Source organism: Triticum urartu, chromosome 4A (genome assembly GCF_056163025.1).
Source record: "Triticum urartu cultivar PI428250 chromosome 4A, HENAU_Tu73, whole genome shotgun sequence".
In the NCBI taxonomy this organism is placed as follows: domain Eukaryota; kingdom Viridiplantae; phylum Streptophyta; class Magnoliopsida; order Poales; family Poaceae; genus Triticum; species Triticum urartu.
Window position 1 is genome coordinate 581,848,692 of NC_141876.1, and position 9,535 is coordinate 581,858,226.

Sequence of the window (9,535 nt, forward strand, 5' to 3'; positions counted from 1 at the left end):
AAAAAAATATATAATAATAACCATTTTATTATTGCCTCTAGGGCATATTTCCAACAATATCTTGACCTCAACACAAGTGTAGGTGGCTCTCTCTCAGAGAATGTGTATTGGAAGTGTAGGTATGTTCTGATGGCTCTCTTCACCAATGAAGAGTGGGTGGAGGGGTATATATAGCCTCCACACGAAATCTAACAGTTACACACAATTTGCCAAACTCTGTGGGACCGAATGGTTAAACTCGGTCGGACCGATTCAGCAAACCTAGTGACCGTTAGGATTTTCGGTGGGACTGAGATGCAACTCGGTAGGACCGATATGGTTAGGGTTAGGGCATAACGTAATCTCGGTGTGACCGATTACACAAACTCGGTGGGACCGATTTTGGTAATAAGCTAACCAGAGAGTTGGTCAGGTAAACTCGGTGGGACCGATTCGCTCATCTCGGTGAGACCGAAGTGTTACAAAAGGGAAACAGAGAGTTTACATTGCAATCTCGGTGGGACCGATTGCTCATCTCGGTAAGACCGAAACGTTACAAAGGGAAACAGAGAGATTACAATCCCATCTCGGTGAGACCGAGATCCCTATCGGTGAGACCGATTTGCCTAGGGTTTGTGGCAGTGGCTATGACATTTGAAACTCGGTGGCGCCGGATAGAAATAATTGGTGGGGCCGAGTTTGACTTTTGGTTTAGGTCATATGTGGATGTGGGAAGGTAGTTGAGGATTTTGGAGCATATCACTAAGCACTTTGAGCAAGCAAGCCATTAAGCAACACCTCATCCCTCCTTGATAGTATTGGCTTTTTCTATAGACTCAATGTGATCTTGGATTACTAAAATATAAAATGTTGAGTCTTGAGCTTCAAGCTTGAGCCAAACTTTTTGTCCTTAGAATTTTGAGGGATCCACTTTCCTGATCCATGCCATGCCATTCATTGAGCTTTTCCTGAAATATTAATCTTGGAATAATGTTAGCTCAATGTGCTATATGTTGTTAGGAATTACCAAAACCACCCAGGGATAGTTGCACTTTCAGCAGGAGATCAGCATAGTCAGAAAAATGGTGTGAATTAAGTCAGGAGGAAAGATTTCACAGAAATTTGATTGCAAATTGAATGGAAAGTAAGCATGTCAACAAAATCCAAAAAGAGCTTAGGAAATTTATATTACTAATAAAGAATTCAAACCAGTATGAGTTCTTAATTGCAAACTATCGTACTACCTAGCAGAACGATAGTGCTTTATTTCTTTGCATGCATGTCAATGATTTAATTAAATTCCTCTAAATCGTATATTCGCTTATATGTTAGTAGTGCAGATATAACAACATGGCATGCATCTTTATACAGATCGTGTCAAGATTCAGGGTTGTGATTATCTATGTTCTGGAAACTTCCTTGCAATATCTAGTCAAGTTATGGCCCCTTATATGGTTGCTTAGGGCCTGTTTCGATCGTGGCTGGCGGTTGCCATGCCAAATTTTGCGTTGACTCGGTACCGTTTGGAATGAAGCCCAATTATCGGAGCCATGCCAAAAAACCGGTTGCTGCATTCATTTTGGCGCCCACGGACAGGTGAAACAGGGGTGGGGGAATTGTTTTCCAAAATATTGGCACGCACCATCTCTGGCGAGCCGGACCTAGGCATAAACTAAATGGCCCCTCCGCTTTCCTGTTTAGATTTCAAAACTAGACCAATTGTTAACATACATTTGGATCATTATCATGCTCTTCACCATGGTCTTCTTGAGCACGAGATCTGATATATGGATTGAGGTACAATATTTAATCGAGAGATGGTCGAATGCTCTCTCGGCGGTGACGTAAGAAGGCCTGCTTGGGCCGAAGGTGAGCGGCAAGAAGTGGGGGTTGAACCACGGCTTGGAAGAGCACTATGAATAATTTGCATTTGATTCAATTGGAAATTTCTTGGCTGCAGTGGGTGAGAGTTTCCTTGTGTTATGTGACCCTTAAAAACATATAATTTCCTAGTGCTCCTAGAGAATCACAGGACATAATCTATGTATCTATAGAGTAAGACTAACCTTGTGCCTCTGCTTGACAAGGAGCTTGCAAGAAGACACAATTGAAACGGGTGCCCCCCATGACAATAATGTTGTTGGAGTTTGCAGCTGCTTCCATGACATTCATCCTATTCTCATCGCTGCATTCATGCATATCTTTCATAGAAAGAAGACAACAAAACAATTCTAAATCTCTGAATATATGCTATTGTGGTGTTGTGCATGAAATTATTAGCCATCTAGCTGTGACCAGGGAGAGATATATTTAGTACGTGGTGAGTTCATCAAGATGGATAGTAAAGTAAGTGAAACAAAAGACAAACTGAAAGGCTTTGCAAAGTTCCCTTGTCAGGGTTGAACAGGAAATAACGGACAAAGAAGCTTGGATCCTTTTGAGCCGACGAAAATTAATTTAATATTTACCATTAGAATGAAGGCACATATGAAATTGAGAAATGCTACATCAACGGGCAATTTTTTACTGGTTCAAGTTTACGGAAAGATGTGGCACTAAATACTTGGCCTGCTGGAAATCATTGGGGCCCAGAGAGTAAAATCGGGGAGGAGTTATTGGTGGAGAACAACTAATGATAAAATAAAGCATGTACATGTGGGCCCAGGCACATCACGTTCATCAATGTATCCTCACTACCGAGATTTTTATACTACAAAATTTCCCAAATTGTTAAACATAGGATACGAATTAACACATGTGCTCCCATACAACACACCTCCCTTAACTAATCCGCATTACCTTAGATGAAAATTAGATGAACTACAAGTAATCATGCTACTTACTACTTGCTTCAGAATGCAATTACATGACATGGGATGGGATAGCACGTACTGTACCTTGTGGGGATATGTGAAGCAGTCAAGAATACCACAGCGGTGGCGACGAGCAAATCAGCGGTAGAACGGGATGAACAACCACTTATTCAATTCGGAGATTGCGACATCGTTCGCAAGGACATGCTGAATCTGGAGCACCGGCAGGAGTTGGGGCCTCCACGCGATTCCGGCCATGGCGGGATTGCTGGAAGGGGGTTGCGTCCTCCAAGGTATACCTTATATCAACATCGCCACTACCGGACTCGCCACTATGCCGACGACGGCCGTCGGCATACCCCCGTCGGCATAGATCACATCAGCATAGTCCTGTCAGACCATCAACATAGTTAAGCCATCGGTATAGGGTCCTATGTCGACGTTTTCCGTATGGCCATCAGCATATCATCGTCGGTAGAGATTTTCACCTGACGGCAACGGACGACGCCATCAAAAGCGCTGACGAATCACGGGCTGCCACGTGGTAGAGGTATGCCGACGGCCAAGCCGTCAGCATACCTCTGCCACGTGGCGGCCTCTGGTGACTCTTGGCAGCAGGGATATGCTGACGGCAAAGCCGTCGACATAGATGAAAGCCATCGGCATACCTCTGCCACGTGGCGGCCTCTGGTGACTCTTGGCAACAGGGATATGCCGACGGCAAAGCCGTCGGCATATCCCTGCCATGTGGCAGGCCCTGGGCAGCCCTGGGCATATCTTTGCCGTCGGCATAGATTTGTGCTGTTTTTTTATTTTCCCTATTTTCTCTGTTTCAGTTCATTTTGACAGCATTTCAAACCAGAAAATACGGGATTATGCAGAAATATGACAGTTCATCATCTAAACATACTCAAGTTCATCATCATCATTTAAACATACTCAAGTTGATCATCTAAAGATTATCATTGGCGAAAGTTCATGAACATAAGTAGTGCAAGACATGGAACATCATCATCGTCATCTAAAGAAACTAACAAGTAGGAACATGAAAGGTATGGCACGACGGCCACATGCATGGGTATCGTCATCGACATCAAGCAAGACCACCACCGCCAAAACCACCACCACCAAGACCACCTCCACCAAAACCACCACCGCCAAGACCACCTCCGCCTAAACCACCACCGCCAAGACCACCTCCGCCAAAACCGCCACCACCAAGACCACCACCACTCTGCCAGATTGGAGTGAATGGGGTCGACGAAGCAGGAGTCGAGCCACCGGTCCCCTACATGTTTGAGAGAAGATTCTAACGGTAAATATGATATGATAGTGTTGAATGAACGGGAACTAGTTTGTCAGTAGTTAGGCAAATGTACTAACCGGACTATCACTCCCTAGTGCCACCCATTCATTGAACGTGGGCACATGTGGGGGTTCTTTCGCAGGTGGTGGTGGTGGTGGGGGGTCCCATTTGTGGTGGATCCGCGCGGTTACTCCAAGATGCCAACATAGCCTGGATGTTAGTTAAACAAGCAAACTAGAAGGTCAGAAGGAATGAAAATGCAAAAATTTAGCTTGGTTTTAAGAGGGCAAAACTAACCGTCATCATCTGACGGTTGTAATCATCATTTGCCTTCACTCGTTACAAGTACTCCCGCACCTCGAGATTCCTATGCTCGACAATGGTCTTATATGCCTACAAAATTTAAGTTGTTTCTAAGTGAGCAATGCTGAAAAGAAACTGAGAAAGTTAGAGAGAAAGAAGATAAAGGGGAAGTACTTATAGCATGCTGGCGGGCTAAGGGAGGCTGCGAACGCCCCGTACTCTCTAACGGGCTCGGGTTGGTAGCCCAAAGCCATGTGTACGAGACCGAAGGAGTGATCAAGCCATCGAAACACGGATACCGGCCATGGGACTTCCCCTGGATGGCCACCACCGCCGTATCGTCGATATGAGACTGGACGACGTCAGGACATTCCGGACCAGGCGGATGCAGCCTCTGAAACTGCTGAGTGTAAGATTCCAGGTGTTCCTCGGTCTTGCCGTAGTACTGGCTCTTGCCGTCCTTGTGATCACTCCGCTCGCGGGCCAGCTTCCACGACTCAATGTCTGAGAGCGGCCTCTTCAACTTGTCCTCCTGCAATGTCAAACAAAAGCTAGCCATACATAAGAACATGACGGTAAAGAAGAACAAAAATGCATCATGCATATAGATATACGTTCATGGCCTTGAAGCCCCAGTGGTTCCTGTTTCCTTGGCTGTGTGTCCCGTCTTTTCCACGGTTAGCCCGGGCCTTGCTGCTCTTGGCAGCAAACTCTGCATCGTCGCCGAGCCACCTATCCACCAAACTCACCCATTCGTCATCCTTTCCATAGCACCAACGAGGAATAACCTATGCAAATTTTGGAAGCATGACATGTGAGCACGAAACATATAACTGACTGCTTGAAACAACGAAAAGTCAGTAATAGTTACCTTCATGAACTGCTCCCTAATCAAGGTAAGTCGTTGCCTCTTCGCTTGAGTTTTGGTCATCTTTTGATGAAGGTAGTTGTGGTTCTACTGCGAGACGGCAACCCAGCGCACCTCGTACTGCAACTGACAAGCTTTCTTCTTCACAACCGCCAGCAAGACCACGTCGGCTCTAGCCTTGTGCTCGTCAAGAACTCTATAGAGTTGCTGCAATCATGCGTAAAACCAGAAGAAAAACAAGGCATGAGTTGAGTGATTCAATGATAAACTATGAACAAAACTGAAGACAAGTGATTAAGAAGAGAACTTACCCAAAATTTGGTGATCACGGCCTTAGCAGCTGTCCCGTACTCCGCGTGGCTGTAAGCCTCGTAGTGGGCCCAGCTCGTGGCCGAAACCCATAGCTGCGGGTCCCTGTCTGGCCGTGGGTAGAATAGGCCCGGCCAAAACTCCTTCAACAGGATAGTGAAAAGGCCATTCAATTTACGTCCCTTTCCGTGAAGGATCTAGTTCCTGCAAAAGAATCAATGGATTGCCATGTGTACAATAAGAAAATGTTGTCATGTGTTGAAAATATGATTGAGAGGCACTTACTCTGTCCCCGTAGGTTCAATGAGCCACTTGTGCGCCTCGATAGAAGGTGGTGTAGGTACTCCGGCAGTTCCACGCAGCCACCCCTTTGGAGCACCCGGTGGCAAGTCACCCCACAACTCGGGGTCAACCTCCCCTCCACCACCCTCCTCGCCATCCTCCTCACCCTCCTCCTCCTCGCCATCAGGAACATACTCCTCCTCCTCAGACTCAGAAGGTGCCTCAGTACAGGAGGGCATCGAAGAAGACCCTCCTATTTCAGACACGGCCCGGAGTTTTTTGCCCCGGGTGCCTCTCCCCCACCTCCTCCTCCTCTAGGGGCTCTCCCCCACCCCCTCCTCCTCTATGGTATCCTCCCCCGACCCCTCCACCTCCCTATGAGGTGTCATCCTCGCGTAGTCGGTAGGGAACCTTGTGGGATCGTCCACTCCGAGTAAGTCCGTTGAATTTACTGAGGAAACTAGCGCCGCTGGACTTGCCCATGATTAGCAAACCTGCATCGAGAAGAGAATAAACAACTAGTAAGGATATCAAATAAACAAGCATACAGGAAAGAACATTAATAACAGAAGAGCACATGAAGCACATTACCAACACCTCCAACGTCAAAGATCACTCCACAGAGATGAAACACCACAAATCCTGTAAAATTGACCGAGTGAAAAAAATTTAGCTCATCACATATCACATAAAGCATTGACACTATATTATGAAACAACATGAAACAACATCTCAAATTACAAAAAAGCTTCATTAAGTGTCCTATGAAACAACATGACCTAACACTAAACATGACAAATAACGTGTCATATGAAAAAACATGACCAAACACAAAACTTACAAATATTCATCAATACATCCATCTAACAAAATTTCATCATTCCATCTATCACAAATCCATCTAACAAATTCATTAATCCATCCATCTATCACAAATCCATCTAACAAAAGATAACAACATTCATCAATCCATCCATCTACCAATATTCATCAATTCATCTACCAAAATTTAATCCATGCATCCATGCACATAACAAATAGTAACAAAATGCAAAAAATAATAATGAAAAAATAGCTCACCGGGGGCATTTTGGGCACCGATGCAGCGGTCGAGCAGGGAAGAGGGGGGCAGGGGTCGGGGAAGGGTGACAGGCGCCGGGGCCGCCGCTGCAGGGGTCGGTGGAGGAGGGCTCCAAGCCCTGGCCGGCACGACGAGGGGCACCGATCCGCCGAGGCCCGACCTGGTGAGGGAGGGAGCGAGGTTGGGGCGGCGTGGATGCAGGCCGGCGAGCAGTGGTAGGGCGGACGGGGGTGGTGGTGGGGTGAGGGGGCGGCGGCGGCGGTGGTGGGGGTCGAGTGGGGCGGCGGTGGTGGCAGCGGCGCCAGATGGGGTGGAGCTGGGCGGTGGTGGCGAAGGGGGTCAGAGTCGGGGTGGATCTGGGCGGCGGCGGCGCTGGTGGGGGTCGAGTGGGCCGGCGGCGGCGACGCGGGTGGCGGTCCTGGGGCGACGGCGGAGGGACGGGTTGGGGCGGCGAGAGTCATGATGTGGGAATGAGCAGAATGAGTGGAGGGGGTTGCATCCCGTGTGGATAAGGAGGGGTATGCCGACAGCTTTGCCGTCGGCATAGGTATCTGATACGTCTCCAATGTATCTATAATTTTTTATTGCTCCATGCTATATTATCTACTGTTTTGGACATTATTGGGCTTTATTATCCACTTTTATATTAATTTTGGGACTAACCTATTAACCGGAGGCCCAACCCAGAATTATTGTTTTTTTGCCTATTTCAGGGTTTCGAAGAAAAGGAATATCAAACGGAGTCCAAACGGAATGAAACCTTCGGGAACGTGATTTTCTCATCGAATACAACTCAGGAGACTTGGACCCTACGTCAAGCCACGTAACAGGAGGCCACGAGGCAGGGGGGCGCGCCTGCCCCCCCAGGCATGCCCTCCACCCTCGTGGGCCCCCCTGTTGCTCCACCGACGTACTTCTTCCTCCTATATATACCCACGTACCCCCAAACGACCAGGGACGGAGCCAAAACCCTAATTCCACCGCCGTAACTTTCTGTATCCACGAGATCCCATCTTGGGGCCTGTTCCGGAGATCCGCCGGAGGGGGCATCGATCACGGAGGGCTTCTACATCAACACCATAGCCTCTCCGATGAAGTGTGAGTAGTTTACTTCAGACCTATGGGAACATAGTTAGTAGCTAGAAGGCTTCTTCTCTCTTTTTGGATCTCAAAACAATGTTCTCCCCCTCTCTTGTGGAGATCTATTCGATGTAATCTTCTTTTTGCGGTGTGTTTCTTGAGACCGATGAATTGTGGGTTTATGATCAAGTCTATCTATGAATAATATTTGAATCTTCTCTGAATTCTATTATGTATGATTGGTTATCTTTGCAAGTCTCTTCGAATTATCGGTTTGGTTTGGCCTACTAGATTGATCTTGCTTGCAATGGGAGAAGTGCTTAGCTTTGGGTTCAATCTTGCGGTGTCCTTTCCCGGTGACAGTAAGGGCAGCAAGGCACGTATTGTATTGTTGCCATCGAGGATAAGAAGATGGGGTTTTCTTCATATTGCATGAGTCTATCCTTCTACATCATGTCATCTTGCTTAAGGCGTCACTCTGTTTTTACTTAATAATCTAGATGCATGCTGGACAGCGGTCGATGAGTGGAGTAACAGTAGTAGATGCCGGCAGGAGTTGGTCTACTTGTCTTGGACGTGATGCCTATATACATGATCATACCTAGATATTCTCATAACTATGCTCAATTCTGTCAATTGCTCAACAATAATTTGTTCACCCACCGTAGAATACATATGCTCTCGAGAGAAGCCACTAGTGAAACATATGGCCCCCGGGTCTATCTCTATCATATCAATCTCCTACTACTTAGTTATTTACTTTGCCTTTATTTTACTTTGCATCTTTATCATAAAAATACCAAAAATATTATCTTATCATATCTATCAGATCTCACTCTCGTAAGTGTCCCTATAGGGATTGACAACCCCTATTTGCGTTGGTTGCGAGGATTTATTTGTTTTGTGCAGGTGCGAGGGACTCGCCCGTAGCCTCCTACTGGATTGATACCTTGGTTCTCAAAAACTGAGGGACATACTTATGCTACTTTGCTGCATCATCCCTTCCTCTTCGGGGAAAACCAACGCAGTGCTAAAAGAGGTAGCAAGAAGGATTTATGGCGCCGTTGCCGGGGAGGTCTAGGCAAAAGTCAACATACCAAGTACCCATCACATACCCTTATCTCCCGCATTACATTATTTGCCATTTGCCTCTCGTTTTCCTCCCCCCCCCACTTCACCGTTGCCGTTTTATTTGCCCTCTCTCTCTCTATCCTCCCTCTCTTTCCGCTTGCCCTTCTTCTGCTATGTCTGAATCAAAAAGGATTGTGGGTTCTCTCCAGAGTTTTAGTTCTTTGGACAACCCCTCTGTCCTCGCTAAACTTATAAATAAGGATATATGGAAAACCTACCAGAGTTATCAATGAGAGTCTTAATAATTTTGATGAAGAGGATTCTGGAATTTTTCGTTATTGACTTGATGAATCTTTAAAAGATGCTTGGTATAGACTATTAAGGATCAGGGCTAACTATGTTCCCCAATATCAAATTGAAGTTTACCTAAAAAGCTTTTATAT